The following is a 21,320-nucleotide window of genomic DNA, read 5'->3' on the forward strand; positions in this document are numbered from 1 at the left end:
CCCTACCATGTACTTCTGACCCAAGATTTTTAAGAAGTACCAAACCATTCCTGAGGGATGTCCAATCCTGAGTGGAATTGGTTGGGTTACCAAAAATCTTTCTGAATTTTTGGACAGCATACTAAAACCGCGAGCGAGTTTGGTTAAATCGTATCTGACAAGTCCTCTAGCCTGATTCTCAAATTACAAACATTTGTCTGGCGAGATTCTTTTGTGCTGGCAACTTTAGATGTCAAGGCATTATATACATCAATTCAGCATAAATGGGCATTGGCTTCGATTGATTACACCTTTAGGAATGATTCATGCGTCCTACTACTTGCAAATAGATACGTTAAAGGAAATGCTACAGATAACCCTGGATTCAAATCTGTTCACATTCAATGACTGTCTGTACCAACAATAAAAATGGGGACTAAATATGCCTATGCCCCTGCATTAACAAATATCTTTATGGGGATGTTGGAAGAACATACAGTATACCAAGACCCAGCATTGAAGGAGAAAGTTAAACCTTGGACCAGATATATTGATGACATTTTTGTAATCTGGGAAGGATCAGAAGCTTCCTTCTGCGAGTTCACCAACAGGCTTAATCTGAATCCCTTTGAAATAGAATTTACTGGTAAACAGAACTGTAATCTAATCAATTTCTTGGACCTCACAATACATGTATAGAATGATCATCTAGAAACCTGGACATTTTGTTATCTGACAGAAGTCAATTCAATATTCCATGCACAGAGCTGTCACCAACAATCAACAATCCACAACAATCCACAATATTCCCCTAGGGGAATATATCCGAGCAAGGAGAAATTGTCAAGATGATTCCAAGTTTCAGCAAGAGTGCCAATTTCTGAGGAATAGATTTAAGAAAAGAGGATATCCAAATAAATGTATACAGAAAGCGTTTGAAAAAACGAGAAATCTTCAGCAAACCGCCACACTCATTGCTAAGAACACATCAAAGGCAAAGCAAATGCAGATCATGTTTATCACACAGTTTAATAAAGATCACCAAATGATCAGGAAGACCTTACAGAAACATTGGCATTTACTGCACTTAGATGAAAACTTAAAGAAATGTATAGATGAGAGACCAACGATCATCTTCAAGAAGGCTAATACGCTGAAAACTATTATTTGCCCATCAATATTATCAGATGCACATAAGGAGAAAACACTTAACTGGCTTACTGAGAATGTAACTTGTTTTAGCAAATGTGGTTATTGTACAATGTGTCCCTATGCATGGAACAAAACTAAACAACTCATGGGTCCTAATGGCAAACAGTTTAGGATAAAACAGATGTTAAACTGCAGATACAAATTTGTAATATATGTGATTATCTGTATTTGTAACAAGTTTTATATTGGTAGCACCAATAGAGAACTAAGGACTAGAATCCGGGAACATCTAAGTAAAATCGGAAGTCAGGACCCGACTCTACCCCTATCGGTACATTGGCAGAAAAACCACCAATGTGATGATAAATCATCAATCAAATTTGTAGGGCTACAACAGGTCCAAATAAATAAACGAGGTGGGGATAGAGTCCTGGCGCTTCACCAAGCAGAGGCGAGACACATTTGTTACTTTAACACAACCATGTTGGGTTTGAACTTTGATACGGAAATGGCATCATTCTTATAAGATATTTATGAGGACGTATGTGGACTTTAATGTTTGACCTGACTAGTACAAAAGAATGCTAATAATTTGCATGTATAAATACATTATTTTTATTTAAATGTATCAGGATCTCTAATAGGAGTGGATAATGTGGGATTACCCATGTGCGTTTTTATGTGCAATGAGGCTAGTAGAAAAGATTACACAGACTGTAAATTTAAATAGACTGTTTATATTCCTTTATTTGTATTCATTACGATGCAGTGAACATTTTGTCACTTCAATATGCTACGTGATTACATTTGTTTCCCACCTGGGTAGGTGGTTACTTTGGCAGCGACCCGAATGGGCTTTACTCTTTTTGGCAGTTATTTCTGTGTCGCCAGATTTGCCATATATGGCTTTCACAATTTGCTACTTCCTTGTCCCTCAAGCTTAGATACTTTCCTTAACATTAGTCATCATAAAATTTTGGATTCATAACTCACAACCGTGAATATCTTGGTGCATTAGCCTTTTTGCTTGAAACTCTCGAGTATGTTGCCTAGCAACGGAATGCAGCAGGCGGACCAATCCACACGTCACCTTGGGAACTAGTAAATAAATAGTCCCAAGATGGGGCCCGCCCACGTTAATCTTACTGGTCTGGCCAACACGAATGACTCAGTAATTATCTTACGCTCGTATTTCTCGGCTTCTTAGCATTGTGCTTCGTCATGAAAGTGTTACACGAGATGTGCTTGCGCATGGTAGCTTTAGTCCTTATGGGGTCTTAACACCACGGAGTGTGTGTGAGTTACTGGTATTGGATCATAAGAGTATTTAAATTGAAAGTATTCTTACAGCCCTCGGTGTCACTAAATAAAAAATGTTTGTTATGTTAGGGTCTCAATATATGTGGTTTAAACACCATAAAGTGTATGCTGAACACAGTTTAACGGGTCGTGCGCAATTGCTGTTGCATTTTTGCCGATAAACGAGGGACGCTAATAACTTTTACTTTATACACCGGCACATAACATTTGTAACAAGCTTTTTTACATGGATTTGGGATATAGTTATGACTAACGGTTGCCCTATCTCAATCGTTATAATAACAGCTCCGAAGCCTATGGGATCAAACCCGGGAACATTTTGTGATGAATAGCTTAACTCCCGAAGAGGGTAAGCCTTACAGTCTGAGACATGGTTCCAACAAATGAGATTGTTTTGGTACTTACTAATAATACTAATGGGACATGTCTTTTTTGTCTTGTGTTTTTGTGTGTATGTTTTCTCTCCCCTTCCCTTCTCCTTTAATCGTGGTTTGTATTGTATATAATTTACATTTCTATTGTTTCATTGTTTCATTCATGGAATTACGTTTGGGATCCACCCAACATTTTGTTTTTTTCACTAACTCCTTTGTATCCTTCCCATTGCCAATCCCTCTTCCTCTGTCTGGTGCACATTACAAATTGGTTTTTGTGCCTTTTACTTTAATGTATGAACATGCAATTTTTACAATGTTGTTTGTGCTGTTGATACTGTGTGATTTGCACTCGTGTATTGATTGGCATGGTTTCGGATACTCACTTGATCTCTACTATTTTTGTAATTTTTGCATATACATACGATCTTTACTATTATGTTTGAAATTTTTGCATATATATACACAACGTTTGTTATTTTTATGATCTTGTAAAGAATGCATTTAGCCCGGTTTTGAAGAAGGCCGTCCGGGCCGAAACACGTGTCACAACACTAAGGGCCAGTCTGTTAAGAAATTATATAATTAATTAAAAAAACGTTTTGCACCTTATTGGGCGCTCTGTCCTGGATTTCTCTTCATTCTTTCTGATGTATAATGGGTTGTTCCCCTTCCTCTCCTAAATTCCTGTCAGTGATAGGTTATTCCCTTGTTTAAATCTGCCACTGATCAGTGATTCCCTTACTGCCCTGAGTGTTTGTCTGTATAGCTTAGTTCTAATGTCCTGTCCATAATTTTACCTAACTATGTGTAGTGCGCCAGCAACCAAAGGCTTATAGTTTGTCCTTCAATTTTGATGTCAGGCAGAAGTAATCTTTCGGGTTCTGGGCTCAGCAGATGGAGCCAAGGTCCTCCCAATTTGTGCAGGTTTACCATGGATTATTTCCACCGTGTACAAGGGAGTTTCTCCCCTTTTGATGACTGAGCAGGCTAGGATGAACATATAAAGATGCAGGACCCTCTGCAGTGCTGGGGAATCCCTGTGACATAATAAACATGAACATATGACTGTGATTCAAAGAAGGGAAATTAACGGACAATATGTGTTTGACAAATCCACATCCTTCTCAAAATGACGGATTAAAGAATCGAACACATTTCGGATCGATGATGTATCATCAGGGATATGTCCTAGAGTAACAAGCATCTGCAGGATAAATTATCATTTTAAAAAGGACCTTTCTCTGTGGTCGTCTTGAAGAACATTCTGGAGAAGGCGTTATGGACCCTTTTTATGGTGTTCTTTGAAGGAGGAATTTTAAAGGAAAATGTTTACATGGTGAATTCGGAAGCCATAGGTGAAAGAAAACTAATTTACGTCCCAACTTGTCATGAGAATGGAACGCTATGTTTGCTGCCAACGCTGCCGTATATTACAGACTGTGTATCACTGCACTAAAGGCGGTTCTCTTCACTTACAAAGGTGCTTATTAGATTAATGTTTATTGTTTGCTTTACAGTCATGTGATTGTTTAACAGTGATGTTCTGGCACAGAGATTTCCCCAGCACCATAGAAGGTCCTGCTGCTTTAAATTCATTTGAGTACCTTGAGCACTATAAGGGTTTTGGAAGAAATACAATATAGATTTGTACTCAGAAGTAACTATTTACTTCTGACCTTAAGTGTTCCTTAATGTTATCTCTATGTTTCACAGGATTAGATGAGCAGCATTCAGGCTGGCCAGCATGATCTTTGGTCTCTGTGAATGTGACGGTGGAATGCCCTTTCTTTTTTGGAATATCTCCTCTGAGAGCACTTTGACTGGCTGCTGAACTTGGAGCCTTGACAAGATGATGTTTAATTTGGTTGGTGGATATTGGGCTCCTGCATCCGTGAGAGTACCCGAGTGGCAAACTGTGGGGCATACTCACTACTCTGCATTACACCATGGCTCTATAGGCAACACAGTATCAGACACTGACATTACGGTTGAAATGGCCTTGGACTACAAGGAGAGGCTCCAGGGAATCCTCTGTACAGCTCCTCTAGTTACCACTTCAAACTAAATGTATTTATTTATTTATTTATTCATTACATTGTTATACGTCCCGACCCCGAGGTATCACGGCGTAGTTACAGTCAAGGTCAGATACAGTATTGGTGGTGATCATTACAATGAGGCAATACAGTTTCGGTTACATTTCTAAAATATATACATTTATGTACATTATTGTAGGCATTCCTGGTTGCCTGAGCCCCACAGCCCCGAACCACAGGTTGTGCAATATGAATTAATCAGATTCTCCATTAATATAGAAGAGGATGCAAAAGCCTGCCAGAGGATAACTGCCTTTTTCACCCCTACCACTGGCAAGCAACATGGAGGACAGGCCCTTATTGCTCACTTCCATTTCCATCATATAATGCTGGTGTGGTGTTCCAGCCATACCAGATGCTAAGGAGCTCTATTTTTCAGATATGTTCTACTTGTCATGGTGCAACTGCTTGACAATTAGCCTCAGTGACCAGGAGCACCTTGGATGAGAGAAGCACTAATGCTCTCTCCCAACAGGAATGAACACAACACCCACATCCACACTCACCACAGTCTCTGACTCCCTTATCCTTGCCTCTATCTTGGAAGGGCATAAGGTCAGGGTCAAACTGGGGCAAGAAATAGGTCAGGGCACCTAAGAAAAAGTGTCCCACCCCTCGCCTCAAAAAAAGGGGTCCTCAAACCATCATCCGTGAATTGCGTCAATTCACGACTTTGCATGCATGCACCGGTAAGATAACCAAATGGGCGACCACACCTGCTGCAGAAATCTGTGGAGGCATGGTATGGTAACAGGTCTGACCTGCCGTACAGAGGTATCTCTCATCCTGAAAGCTGGATTTGAGCACCTGGCACACATTGCTAACATCTACCCCACTTTGTTGGTGCCATCTGGTACTGCAGGCGATCCCACAACTCTATGAATTTGCAGGGCATAGCTCCTGCAAGAACAGGTTATTCTTGATAGCCTGCACCGTTATGATATCCAGTGGGTGAACACACCTGCTGCATGAATCTGGCAAATTAGGTTGTGTGTCGAACAGGCATCACCCGCCGTTACAGAAGAATCACAGATGAACCCCTTGTTCTGGATGTGAGCATCTGGGCTGGCCCATGATGTCTGCATCTACCCCAAGGCTATACGAGAACTGTCCCCCGTGAGAACAGGCTATGGATGAAAAGGAGTGGGTTAGTGCATGTGTTGTATAATTCTGGGGACCGTGATGTGTGCAGAGGTGCAAGTGGAAACAAGAAGTGGTACTCTGGCTTCATCCAAAAAGTAGGGAGTGGGATGGCTGAAAAGCTGCTGGTGGAGGGGGTGGGGGGATTGCCTGAACTGCAAAGCACCACTCTTCAAATTTGATCACATACCTTCCAAGCTTGACTGGGTACAAATAGTTTGGATTTCAAGGCCTTCAGAATTAATGTTTTATAGTGTTTACTTACAAAAAACAGAAATGGCATAACCAAGCCACATGAGAACATGTATATTCTTATGGCAACATGTTAAGCCAAAAGAATGTCATTGTGGCTTTAATTTTCACATCCTGAATAGTAAACTATAAGTCCCAGAATGCAAGATAATGCCAACCTGAAAAATCTATATAAACGCACTGTACTTTCAGTGAATTAAGCCATGCAATAAAATAAGTTGTGCAATAAACTCTGATATGGAGATTCTTTTTAAAAAAACTCCAGGTCTCAATGATGCTTCTGTATTTTGTATTTGTATTTTATTTGTGTTTTATAAAGTGCCTCAATCCAAAGCGCTTAACAATTTTAAACAGAGCACTGTACAATAAAAGTGATTAAACAATTAAACAGTCAAATCCAGATAGCATTCATTCAGGGTGTTGAAGAAGATGAGTTTTCAAGAAAGCACGAAAGAGAGAGTAAACAGTGATAGATCGAAGTGAGAGTGGAAGAGCATTCCAGTTGAGGTGAGCAAGAAGTTGAAAAGATTGGAAGCGAGACTGGGCACATGGAGGATGAGGAACCACAAGTCTAAAGAGAGAGGAAGACCGAAGAGACCGGGTAGGGGTATAGAAAGATAGAAGAACAGCAAGGTAATTAGGCGCAAGTGCATAGAGGGATTTAAAGACAAGGCAAATAAAGTGAAATTTGACTTGAGAATGGAAGGAAAACCAAAAAAAGTGTAGCAAGAGAAGAGGAAATAGAGTCTTGATACGGAAGAAGACAAAGTAAATGAATAGAAGAGTTAAAGACTGACTTTAGTGTGGCAAGACGAGAGCTTCGAAGACCAAAGAGAGTAGTAGAACAGTAAAAGAGTTGAGAGAAGATCAGTGAGGAAATTAGAAAATTAGATGCCTGGTAGATGAGAAAGGGGCAGGCTTTACGGATGTCATGAAGGTGGAAACGACAGGAACGAGAGGTGAGAGAAATGTGGTGGGAGTGTAGAAATATAAATGCAACTATGCCGTCTGATTATATGTTGGCCTAAGCTACTGGTATCACTTTTTGCATCATGAAACAATGTCGCAACATGTGAACCTGAAAATCATTGCTTGAGAAGCTATTTTGTGTAAGCAGGCCATTTTGAGTTTTTGCTCTGCTCTCTGCTCATTGCATATATATATTCTGGTTTTCAGCTTGAGCACAGTAACCGACCGCTGCTTGAACCTTGAGTTGCTTACATAGTTAGGAAAGCCAGGCTGCCACATGATTTGTTATGTTTTATAATGAGAGAACCTTGAAGCTGTACATAAGCATGAATAATCTGCAAACCCAGGTGCCGTTCTGTCTAGTTAGGCCATTGTAGCAGGCAGCTAGAAAGAATTATACATGGCTGTGTGTGCTCCCTCGCAGGAGTTGTTATTCATTTCTGCTTGAGAACTGTCTGACCTTAGCACAGAGAAATAACATTGGATGGCAAGACAAGGAATGCCACCTCATTATAGGGGACATGATATTTTTTCCTCCATCCAGATGCACCCGGTTCTCAGATAGTAAATTGTCTTGGCACGGGCAGCAAGAGTGTAAAATGTTTTGGCATAATGAATTATGCAGTAACCCCTTGAACCCTAGCCTGATGATGTCTGGACAAAGGGGGCCGGGCAATGCCTTCTAATGCTGTGAAGTTTGCTATATATGTGCATGTTATACTTGTGCTCTCTCTCCTCACGGTGTCCTTTACAAATTGTGTGGCGCTGAGATCCATTTGATCAAATGCTAATATTGAATAGATATATTTTAGTTTGGATCCTCGTGATTGGAGTGCCATTATTATATGGTTGGATGCCTTAATTCCGGTATTTGATCCGTCAAGATGGTGCCCGAATAGGGACCCTCCCACTGATACCCCATCGCGGAGACGAGCGAGAACGAGGTGACCGGACCGAGATCGGCGTGCACCTTAGGGCATCCCTATGCAAAGTGAGAAGTGATTCCTCCCCAGATCTGCGCACAGCCCTTCTCTAGCCGGCAGACCGTGTCTTGCGAGCACGGCGGCGATGGTCCTGGAATCGAGGCAGTTTGGGCCAGGACACACCAGACACGATGACTGCGTCTTTCAAGACGATTGTTGAAATCAGGTGAGTCGTGCCCCGATACCCGATATCCCTGATATTTGTTGTTGAGAGTTGCCTTGCAAGAGCAAACGCCCAGGTAAAGAGAGAACGGGTTGAAACTATGCCTGGGAAATTGGCATCGTGCTTTGCTAGATTTTTGCATTGCGGAAGTCGATCTTTGGAATATGGCCAACCGGCACCACCCGAAGGGTTGCCAGCATATGAAATGAACATAAAATAAGGACTAGGAGCAATAGTTTTTAATACGATTTGGCACAGACAAACTAGGCATGAACCCGAACTTCAATGGCCGAATTACGGCAGTTTTGAGCTAGCCCGCATAGTACACTTAGAAACTGTATTGTTACACAAAAAGGCTAGGCCCGCCGCATTTGACACTATCAGGGACTGGAGGAAGGAAGCGACACAACGCTTGCATGCAAAAATAAGACTAATGCTGAGAAAGCATTAGAGCATGACCAACTGAGACAAGAAGATAAAATCAGGGGTTTAGACAGGGCATTCCAGTTAGAGATACAGAAGGTATATCCCTCTCAGGATATTCATGCGTCAGACAAATTGATAAATAAGATATTGAATGAGGGAAGGTCTGACCCAATTGATGATTCCACTGCCCCACCTCCCTATGTACCGCCTCCGACTGCTCCTCTACTTTCGCCCCCTCCTGTGTTGGGAGTGTGGCAGTTGTTGCGGTCGCTACTCCCTCTCTCCCATCTGTGCCGCCGGCGTCATTTCCTCTGCCGCCTAGCGAGGCAGATTTGCATGTTGACTGTCTCCCGAGTGGTTCTACCACATTGTCGGAGGTTTATAATGATTATAGGGAAACCCGTAGTACAGTTAGCAAAGAAAGGAAGATGGAATTGCACCGGTGGGCTGAAACATATGTTGAAGCTGTCACTTTATCTGCTTTGTCGGATCATGGGGATTTCACTGACCCAAAGGTACTGATTGAAAGAATGGCTTCATATTTGGTTGAGATATGGGGTGATTTAACAGATGAAGTTACACCGCAAGACTTGCGTGTCCAGGTGGTCCTTGTCCAGACTTTTTAGTAACATCGCAAAGATGCAAAATGATTTGAATAGTATATTTGTGTTCAAGAGAGAACTTGATTGCTTACACAAATCACTTGTAGACAAACATAAGACGCCGACATCGTATGTTCAAAAATAGTATTTCCCTCTTTCAGAACCGGTTAGTGATGCGTATTTGTGTGAGAGATGCCCTTAGGTGGACTTAAGATGTCACTTTTCCCCCGATTGAAATTCATGATGTATTTTGTCAATACACTGCTGCGATGCAAAGGAAACTGTTACATGTGATGGTCGAGTATTTACAGGACGATTGTATGAAGCGTAACGCATGTATGGCATGGCTGCAGTGTCGCACCTGCATTGTTATGGCACATGTGCAGTATGGCAGAGGTGTGGTGTGGGGAATAATCACAATGGGAAAGATTCACAATGGCAAATACTCACTTTGGAAAAGACTCACAATGTTAAAGACTCACAATGGCAAGGACTCCAATGGCAAGGACCTGTAAAAGCAAAAGGAAATATCGAGGCTGAGTACCACAAAAGGAAATACACCAAACGCGAGTTTACAAAGATACACAGATCTTTATTCAAAGTAACTGAACAGTTTTCAAAGGAACAAAGCATCAGATAGCTATCTAGCCCTCAGTACATCACAACGAATACCAGCCCGTTCGATGTGAGAAGTGAGTGGGACTGTACACCAGAATATTCGCTCTTTTTATACAGTTTGGTAACATGATGTCCAGCCCCTCTGTACGTTAATAATTCCCAATCTAGGGTTTGTGCCGAGTTCACCTCTGACTCGCCCAGCTATATGCATATGGATCAGCTTCAGTTTACATGTTCAACAAATCACAATAGCAACAGTATATTCTCGGATCTAACATAAGCCTTAGTACATATTTTAATACAATGCAGTTCAACAAGTGTTCACGTTTAGTATTTACACAACATTGTGCTTAATATATGTTCGCGGATCAGTTACGTTGGCACAGGTAATCCTCGATCTATAGGTAAACGAAGGACAAGGTCTCATTACATGACCCTAACATTTGACCTACGGGCAGCTCAGGCATTAACTTGCACACAGGGGTACAGACGGCCATGTTACAAACAGAAGAACACTGTCCACCATTTTAGAACACAGGGTGACTTTGGAGCGAGAATCAAAATGGCGGATGAACCTAAATGGCGGCTTGATCGATCTAAGGTCAGAACCTTGCAACACGGATTTCTTCGCAGAGTGACTGGGCTTAGGCCAATATATACATATATATAATAAAGGAGGTACAACATGATATCCCGTTCAACAAACCCTCCTTTTGGCATAAGCCAAGCGCTAAACTACTTCTAGTCACTTCGCGAATAACTCCACATCTCAATGTCCATACATCCTGAATCACTATCGGAGATGTCAATTGCCATAAGATCAGATACTAAGATTTCTTTCAGCACATATTCGTTGGAGTTTTTCTCTGTGGCGTATACTTTGCATCCTAATGAACCCATCGCCTGTGCACAACATCCTCCTAGCATCGAACACATACCAGGAAGACATTGTATACAACAGCAAAGAAACAACAAAATACCTAAAATGATCAGCAAGACCGAAAGTAATTTCCATCCACAAGATCGCAAGAAGTCCCAGAACCAAGCGTTAAGATCCCAATTTCCCTCTGGAACATGCACTTCTGAACTTAGGACGTGCAGATTCTGTATTGCCTTGAAGATAGTTGGGGAGGAATCTGGCATGAAAACACAGCAAGCGGACCCCACTAATTTACATACCCCACCACGTTCAGCCAGGATGACATCTAATGCCATCCGGTTCTGAAGTGCTACTAACCTTATTGCTTTCTGTTCTAGAGTCACATTATAGAGTATGTCAGTGGTCCGGTTGATGGTCATCTCCAGTACTCTCGCAAGTCACCTGATATCTTCAGAGTTCATTATTTGTCCCCAAAGTGGCACAAACGATTTAGCTACATCACCCAGGACTTGTGCTGAAGTGTCACCATTCTCGTCCCACCACGGACGAGCCTTTGAAATCTCTTCGTTACTTGCAATGAATACCCCAGGTAACAGGATCCCTAAATAACAAGTTCCCTGCCAATCCCTGGGTAACCATGGAAATGCTACATTACCACAAACAAAGTAGACAGGTTCGCTTACATACAAAGGTCTGTCCTCACCAGTCAAATTTGCAACATTGGTGCAACCTTTGAAATCACCCATTAACTGAGTACCATCCCTTTGTATGCAGAAAGAAACTGAATCAGGGCTATGGTTAACAGTGTAAGAAGGAGGCGTGGCATCCTTATTGCCTATAGAAGCCATCTTAAAAGAGATGAAAGATTGAAAAGGACAGAACAGTCTATCAGATGGCCTAATAGAAGCAACATTAAGCTTACTCCTATTTTCAAAAAGCGAGCATCCCAGGGGTGTCAGAACACGTTTTTCAAACTCGTTCAAGTTAGTCCCATCGAAGTTCCCCGAGATGCTATTGTTACATCAGCCAAAGAATAGTGATCTAAGAGAAGCATAACATGCAGTTGCAAAGGTAGAGGATGAATATACCAACCTAGGCCCTTATCCCCATGTTGTGGTAAATTTGAGCAGACCCAGCAATTAGAATTGTTAAAAATGGCATGTGTAGCATTCATGATGAGTAAAAGTGTGTTGTTGTGATAATTCTGTCTGTGCTGAGAGTCTCTAGGAGATAGAGTATGCAGATGCACGAAGGGAGTAGAAACAGTTGGTAAATGTTCAGTAGGCAACAAATTCGCAAACGGATGTACTTCTTCTAAATACCAGAAACCTCAAACAATGAGACTATTGTGAAACCAATTAACATTATCACAAGACAGCAGTACGTTTTCTGGGCCCACACAGTGGATTGTCCATTCTCGCAGCTGGTCACATGTTCTCTTATCAGTCCTGTACGAGCGGAAGCGGTTGCAGGCATTGTAGTTTTCAAACGAAAGCACCAGTGTTATTTGCTGGCAACCTCCAGGCCGAGCGTTTTCTTAGTCCTTCCACAAACCCTTGTCAACAGAATCCCCTTCTGTGCAAATGATCGGGCCAAAAGAGACAAGCCCTTTGTTGGTTTCCCTCGATAGCACAGCCGAACCGTGCAGTAAGTCTATTTCCTTGGACGCAGATCATACCTTGGGCTTCCTGGTGCTGAAAGATCTGTGAACAACGTGTCATCACTTCCCGTTGGAAGTGACAAATCCAAAGCAGGATCAGATGCAAGATCCGGAACAAATTCAAAAGACGAAACTGTTGGAGAATGTGGAGACAAAATGGCTATTTCCCCAGGCCTCACGGGCTCAGGGAGAATCTCCGATACACTATCGATGCTATTTACTGCTTCAAAATCGTTGGTTGCAGTACTGGTAAGGGGTTCTGTATCTTCTGTAGCGTGTGGCACTGAGTGCGGAATCCTCTTGGTGTGCGTCACGTGGATCCAGTGTTTCCGGCCTTGCAAGGCAAGAAGATCGCTCAAATGATTTCACGAGGACCCACGCCCCCGGTCGTATGACCCTCGTACCGTACAGGTAAAGCCTCTCGCACCTGATGATAAATCAAATACAGATTTTTAGTTAACCGGCCACAGTAATCAGAGAGAAGTACATTTTCGACATCTCGTAAAGAGCAAGACTTCGGAACATTCCAAATATTAGCTGGCCTCCCCATAACCACCTCAAAAGGAGAGAGCCCAGTCTTAGTTTGAGGGGTTGTTCGCATAGATAATAACACGATCGGTAAGGCGTCCGCCCATTTTAGTTTGGTGCCGGCACACGTCTTAGCAAGCTTGTTCTTGATGATGCCGTTGTGTCTTTCCACTAGTCCAGCACTCTGAGCGTGTCTAGCTGAATGGAACGTTTATTGATTTGTAATCCCGCGCATATCTGCAGAATTACAGCAGCGATAAAATGTGGACCATTGTCCAACCAGATGACTCTCGGTAACCCAAACCTTGGAAAATATTCCTTTAACATAGTCTTTGCCGTGGTCATAGCTGTGGCATCTTTGACAGGATAAGCCTCAACCCATTTGCTGAAAGCACAGATTACTACTAGTACATATTTAAAATTGTTACAACGCTCCATCTCAATAAAATCAAAATAAATAACCTCAAAGGGAACAGAAGGTGGACCAAAACTACCCCTAGGAGTTGATGTGCCCTTTCCAACATTATGCTGCAAACAAATCATGCATCCCTGAACAAAGGGTTCAGCTAGTTTAGGGATTTTGTCATTTACCCATACTTTTTGCAACATTTCAGTAATTTTACGAGCACATATGTGTGTTGGACCATGAGCCCTAACAACCATCATCATAATGTATGCGTCAGGCAGTAACCATTTCCCTTCAACTTTGGCCACCCAACACCCATCATCATCCAGTTCCCCCAAGCCCTCAGCCCATTTCTTAGACTCTCTAAAGTATAGGCATTTGTGGCTTCCCTTGAAGTATACATTTCTGAAGAGAGATCAGTGGCAGTCTGTTTGGCTATCTGGTCAGCAAAAGCGTTCCCTTTTCCTACATCATCTACAATATTCTGATGCGCTGCACATTTTATGATAGCTAGCTGAGAAGGGAGTGCAAGTGCTGAGAGTAGCCGTAATATCAAGGAGCCATGTTGGATTTTAGTGCCATGTCAGGTCAAGAAACCTCTTTCTGCCCAAAGTCTACGGAAGTTGTGAACCACCCCAAAGGCGAACTGACTGTCAGTATATATGTTTACTGTAAGACCTTCGGAAAGTTCACAAGCTCGGGTCAATGCTATAATATCTGCGGCCGGCGCTGAGTTATGCGTGATTCTCTTGGTTTCCACAATCAGGCTCAATATAGTGATTGCATAAGCAGCTGTGGATGTACCATCTGGGAGTTTGAAGCAGGAGCCATCGCAAAACAGCTCCCCTTGTGGATTGTTCAAAGGAATATCTTTCAGATCGATTCTACCCTTTGTTTCTTGTTCAGTAGTGTAAAGGCAGTCATGTGACTCTTCGTCACTGCAAGCAGTACCTTGCGGGAAAGGTAAAAGTTCAGCCGGATTAAGAACACAACACCTCCTAATTTGTATGTGTGGTGCAAACAAGATCAATTCATATCTCGTTAATTGTGCGGAGGTGAGGTGTTGCATTTGAGTTCTGTTCAGTAGAACATCTACAGAGTGAGGTACCATCAGCGTTAAAGCATGGCCTAGGACCATTCCCTCGCTATGTTTTACAGACGCAGCAGCAGCGACAGCTCGCAAACATCTTGGCAAAGCGCATGCTACAGGATCAAGGGCAGAAGAAAAGTAGCCGCCCGGCCTATTCTTCCCTCCATGTTCCTGCGTTAATACAGCCAAAGCACATCCATCACATTCATGCATATACAACACAAAGGTCTTTTCATAGTTTGGTGTGCCCAAAACTGGTGCCAAGCACAATGCAGTCTTGAGCAAATCAAATGCATGCTGGTGTACCAAGTTCCATGGTAATGGCAAAGGAATGCCCTTCTTCGTCAAGGCTAACATTGGTTTAATCACTAGTGAGAAGTTGGGGATCGAATGCCTACAGTAAGAAGTCATTCCCATTAAGGCTCTAACTTCCATCTGCGTATTTGGGACAGACATGCTAGAAATATGTTTATCCGTTCAGGCTTCAACCTTTTCCCCTCCTTTGACAGGAGATAGCCTAAATAGGCTACCTCCTGACAACAGTAATGACATTTTTTAAGTGAAGCTTTATGTCCATGTTTAGCCAAGTGAATAAGCAACAACACAGTGCCCTCCTTACAAGCGCTCTCTGAGTCAGCAGCTAAAAGCAAGTCATCAACATATTGAAGTAGTGTACAAGTAGAGGGCATCCCAAGGGTATCGAGCTGCTCTTTCAAAGCCCTACTATAAATGCTCGGACTTTCCGTGTAACCTTGCGGTGCACGAGTGTGTGTAAACGAACGTCCCCCTAAGGTGAACGCGAACAGGTATCTACTGTCTTTGTGTATTCGAATACTAAAGAAAGCGTTCTTTAGATCCACTACACTAAAATGAGTAGCTGAAGCCGGGATCATAGTTAATATTGTTGTCACATCAGGCACAATTGGAAATTGTGGAGCAACGATCTTGTTGATGGCACGTAAATCAATTATGAATCGAAAAGGAATTGCATTATCGCCTTTTTTGTACACTGGCAAAATCGGACTACTGCACAAACTACCTGCAATTTCCTCAATCACCCCTCGATGCACAAAATCGGAGACGATGCATTTCAAAGCTTGCTCACCATCGACCGAATCTTATACTGTGGAATACGTGGCAGCTTTACTCCATGTTTCAAGACAATTTTAACAGGTTCGATTTGCAAAACACTGACATCATTGTCGTCTATTGCCCACAAACACTCCGGAACATCAGGAATTCTGGCGGCAAAGGTCTTGCCAAGAATTGAGAGACATAAAGTTGCTGTGGTGAAATCGTCAAATGCACTCCATCAGAAGAACAATGAATTACCGCATTTAATTCCTTCAACAGATTCAACCCCAACAAATTCTCCCCACAATTCGTAGTCAAAAGGAATGGACAGTGGTCCATAAATGGACCCAAAGTAATAGGTACCGGCGAAGAAACCGGACAGACAACTGGTGTGCCAGAAAACCCTACAGAAACATTGGTTTGTCCTGACAGTGGAATGTTTGGAGCCCGTGAATGATCAATGGAACACTTCTGTGCCCCTGTATCTATCAGGAATAGATGTTTCCTATTTCCCACTAACATCTCAATGTAGGGACCTTTCTGATTAATGGGAATAGGTGTTGGTTCCAAACCCTACTTCGGACAATCCTAACGAAACAGAATGTCGTCAAAAGGAAGTTCTTCAGAGAGGTAAGCAGCAGAAGTATGATCAAAAATGTTTCTATTATCCACATTCCATGCCTGATTGTCCTGTGAAAAAGGTTGCTGTGAATCCTGTGAAAACTGACCTCTACCAGGACCCCCTACACCTGGGCGACCTCTGGATCGTCTACCCATATTTCCATATGTGTTATTTGACCTCTGCTGGAGGATCGGGCATTGTGCACGCCAATGACCCTCTTGTCTACAATAAGCACACTGGTTAATGTTTACAGGACCCAAGGGTGCATTTCCTTGTGGAACGTACTGACCTCTAAATTTTGAATTACCCCCTCTAGGGCCTCTAACAATTTGCTGTAATAATACTTTCGTCTTTAAGTCTCCTTTTCTCTTCTCGACTCTTTCTTTTTCATTATTGACACGATTCTCGTAGTACTGAGCCATGTGCAATACTTCTGACTGAGACTTCGCTTGCCAAGCACTCTCGGAAGACATCATTTGCAACTAGATGTCAGGCAGCAATCCACGCACAAATTTGCCCACAAATAATCTTTTCCCAGACTCTGTGCCTAAATCTTGTCCACTGAAATCTGAAAAAACCTGTTCGAACTGATCGAAGAACTCAGTAGCACCCTCAGACCTCCCTTGGACACAGGCAGTAAGCTCGTCCAAAATAATTATCTTCTGGGGAATTATAATTTTCAAATTCGTAACTATCCTGTCATGCAAAGTTAGTATTAGCTGAGGTGGTCTTTCACCAGCTGGCCTTTCTCCATCGAGTCTAATCATGTTAGTCCATGTATCTTCTAACCCTAGTACATCATCTACAGTTCTAATCTGTTTCCACAATTCAACAGGCAGGAGTACGGGAAATAACAAATCGATATCACTTAAGGTGAATACTGATGATTGCAAGACAGACTCTATTTCTTTGGAGAACCATGTCGGATTTTTCCTAATGTCGGGAATAGATTGTTTAATGGTGTTCACTCCCTGTCTTGAGAACGGGGCGTGAACAAACTGTGACACATAATGTGCAGGAATTTCTCGGGCAACTGTACCTGCTGCAGCATCAGCGGGAATCTCTACTTTTGGGACAAATGTCAGAGGAACCTCTCTCATAGGCAACTGAGAAGTAGGCAACTCCGACCGCTTACCAAGCAACAGAGCCAAATTGAGCGCTAAAGCAGCCGAAGAAGTGTCAAACGAAAAAGCTCTCTTATAAATACTCAATAACTCTGCGGGCCAACAAACCTGTCTTTTTACACACTCATCCTGTAAGTACTCTACCATTACCTGTATCACTTTCCTCTGCATTTCTGGTGTATACTGACTATACGTGTCATATACTTCAATGGGAGTTATCGACGTGTCTGAGATCCATCTATTCGCATCTTTCGCGCAAATTCGCATTTCCTCAGTTATCGATTTACGACAAGGAAGGAACCGTTTCTGCAGGGACATAACGTCCAAACTATCACCATCTTCATCATCATACCGTAACCTTTCCAGCTCCCTTCTATTCTCAAGAATCGTCTCAACATGCTCTTGTACCATCTCCGCAGTATCTCTAGAAAACGCTAAAGTATTCAGATCCCTCAACCCTTGTGGGAGATCTGTATTATTTAGCCTATTGCACATTACACATAAATGAATTCCTAATCCTTCAATAAAAACGTTTTTCTCAGGAAATTTGTCTATATTAGACAGTGTGGCAAAAACATTAGCTTGTTCACCCTTCTCCATGCAATGCTTAGCCCACGCAGTTAACTCATGTTTTTTTTCTGAAGACACAGTGTTATGAGTAACAACCCTCGATCCCGCTCCCCGATCTACTACAAGCGGTGTCAAACCACTTGGAAGAGGGAGATTAGGCAAATTTTGAACATCAAGGAATGGAGGTATTATCAATGGCACAGCAGGCAAAGGTGGAAGAACAGGTGGAGAAGCAACGACAAGAGTAGGAACAACAACTGGAGGAAGAGGAACAGTAGGAGGAACAATAGGAGGAACGATAGGTGGAGCAGGAGGATTATGGTAGGAGGAATAACAGCAGGGAGAGGCAAAGCAGCAGGGAGAGGAACATACGGAGGTGGCGCAGTGGCAGCAGGCCTTCGTTCATTTAACAATTTATCGATAAGTTCATCAGAAACATGAAAATCTTTAGAAGGATAGATTTTCTGGATACCAAGTGAAAAAGCCCTATCCATATTCCTAACTGACTCAGACTGTTTATTTTGGTCATACAACAATGCTTTTTTGGCCTTTGTCATATGACGGTGCGCATGCCTTTCTCTACTTTTAAGCTGCTGCAAAGCTTTTTCCTTCCAATTCTGTAATACGTCAAATGCTGCAGGTCTAGCCTTTTTCTTCAATAATATAGATTCTAAGTATTCAATACGAGGGATTTCAAAACTACCATTGATTGGCCACTGAAGTTCGGAAGCATGTCTAATTTGTTTGTGCCAAATATCATTAAATACTATAGTACCAATACCGTGCTTACAGTACATAGTACACGCCGGCGACCCCTCCATTGGTGCCGGTCGGCCAAATTCCAAAGATTGTCTGTCCTTGCGTAATAATACCCTGAAGCAGGCAGACAATTTCCCAGGCATATCAGATTCCTGGTGTTACCTGGTCAATAATTGTACTTGCAAGAACAAAATGCCAAAACAAATTATCAGGATACTTAAGAATTAGGTCACGACTCACCTGATCATACCTAAGGAGGTCCGATCGGATTTCAACATTTTCTAACAAAGGTTACCTCGTGTTTGGTGATTTCGGCAAATCTGCCCGCCTCGATATATGGACCCTCGTCAAGATGCCGACTCGGACCACGTGCTCACCGTTCCGGGGATCGGGTCATGCAGCGCTGCTGAGGTGTTGCTTCTCATCCAAGAAAGGGGCCACCTTTTACACCGTCCGATCCCGGTCCGATAGCTGTGTCAACCTTCAACGAGCTGGCATCAATCTTGAGGGTCCCTATTCGGCCGCCATCTGTAAAAGCAAAAGGAAATATCGAGGCTGAGTACCACAAAAGGAAATACACCAAACGCGGGTATGCAAAGATACACAGGTCTTTATTCAAAGTAACTGAACAGTTTTCAAAGGAACAAAGTATCAGATAGCTATCTGGCCCTCAGTACATCACAACGAATACCAGCCTTTTCGATGTGAGAAATGAGTGGGACTGTACAAAAGAATATTCACTCTTTTTATACAGTTTTGTAACATGATGTCCAGCCCCTCTGTATGTTAATAATTCCCAATCTAGGGTTCGTGCTGAGTTCACCTTTGACTCGCCCCACCTATATGCATATGGATCAGCTTCAGTTTACATGTTCAACAAATCACAATAGCAACAGTATATTCTCGGATCTAATATAAGCCGAAGTACATTTTTTAATACAATGCAGTTCAACAAGTGTTCACGTTTGGTATTTACACAACATTGTGCTTGATATATGCTCGCAGATCTGTTACGTTAGCACAGGTAATCCCCGATCTATAGGTCAACAAAGGACAAGTTCTCATTACATGACCCTAACATTTGGCCTATGGGCAGTTTAGGCATTAACTTGCATACAGGGGTACAGACAGCCATGTAACAAACAGAAGAACACTGTCTACCATTTTAGAACACAGGGTGACTTTGGAGCGAGAATCAAAATGGCGGATGAACCTAAAATGGCGGCTTAATCGATCTAAGGTCAGAACCTTGTAACGCGGATTTCTTCACAGAGCGACTGGGGTTAGGCCAGTATATATGTGTATATATATATATATATTGTTCAAAATGCTGCCATTTCATGCAGAAGATTCGAGCTGCACTCTCCACAGTGGTTAGAAGGCAACATTAATCCCAATCAGAACAAATACTGCCGGGTCCACACCTTGTTCGCCACAAGTTTCCTTCCTTTATTTATCTTGCAGGGAAAATTGTAAAAATACAAAAACATGGAAATCCATTTAAAATCTGAAAAGGTACCAAAATACACAGGTCCTCCCATATATATATATATATATATATATATATATATATATGTATATATATATATATGCATATATATATATATTACATGGCCAAGGTAGTGGCCATGTAGTTATGGTTAAGTTGGTGTTTCCATAGGAAGAGCACTTTTTGGGCGGCTTATAGCTTCGCTCTCCCTGGACGCATCCTCACCAAACTTTGCAAAAAAAGTATTTGGGTTACTCTGAATTTTTTTGCAAAGTTTGGTGAGTATTCGTCCAGGGGGGGCAAAGTTATAGGGGGGGTCCCAAAACTTTTTTTTTTCCTATAGACTGAATGGGAAAACAATTTTGCTCGCGTCTACAGCCCAAACAGCTCGACGGATTTTCACCAAATTTGGACCAGGAGCAGCGGCTTGGTCCCGAAAGCGTGCTTTCGCAAATTTGTTGAAAATCCGTCCAGTAGTTTTTTTTTTAAATGACCAAAAAGTAGGTCAAAAACAATTAGTGATATCTGTGTTCGGTCCGCGGACGGACTTCCCTGTTCGCTCCGCGGACAGTGTCCTGATTGGCCAATCGGCTTGCGTGATGTTCGCGGATGTGCAACGTGTTCACTGATTGCATGGCGTGGAGCGTGAAGTGCGTCAGATTTTCGGTAGCGCCCGCCATCTTGGATTCGCGGTCGTCCGCGGACAGCGCGGTGAAACTTTGTTCAAAATTTGTATTTAGTAGAGTGTGTTGGTGTGTAGGAGTGTTTGGGGGGGTGGGAGTGTATGAGATAGGATGAAAGTTTTGTTTTTTATGTGTTAGACGTTCTTTTTGTGTTCGATTTGTCTGCGGACATCACGGGTGTTCTGAAATGTTCTAAATAAACTGAATGGGGGGTGTTCTGAGGACTCAATATGTGTCCGTTTTGTTCGCAAGCAAACTGAAACTGTTCTAAGAACACTCGCAGTGTCCTGAAATGTTCGCAAATAAACAAAATGGGGGTGTCCAGAGGACGCTGTCCGTATTGTTCGTTGTCAAGTTG

This window comes from Ambystoma mexicanum, chromosome 10, assembly GCF_040938575.1.
Source record: "Ambystoma mexicanum isolate Mex_15411 chromosome 10, UKY_AmexF1_1, whole genome shotgun sequence".
NCBI classification, from domain to species: domain Eukaryota; kingdom Metazoa; phylum Chordata; class Amphibia; order Caudata; family Ambystomatidae; genus Ambystoma; species Ambystoma mexicanum.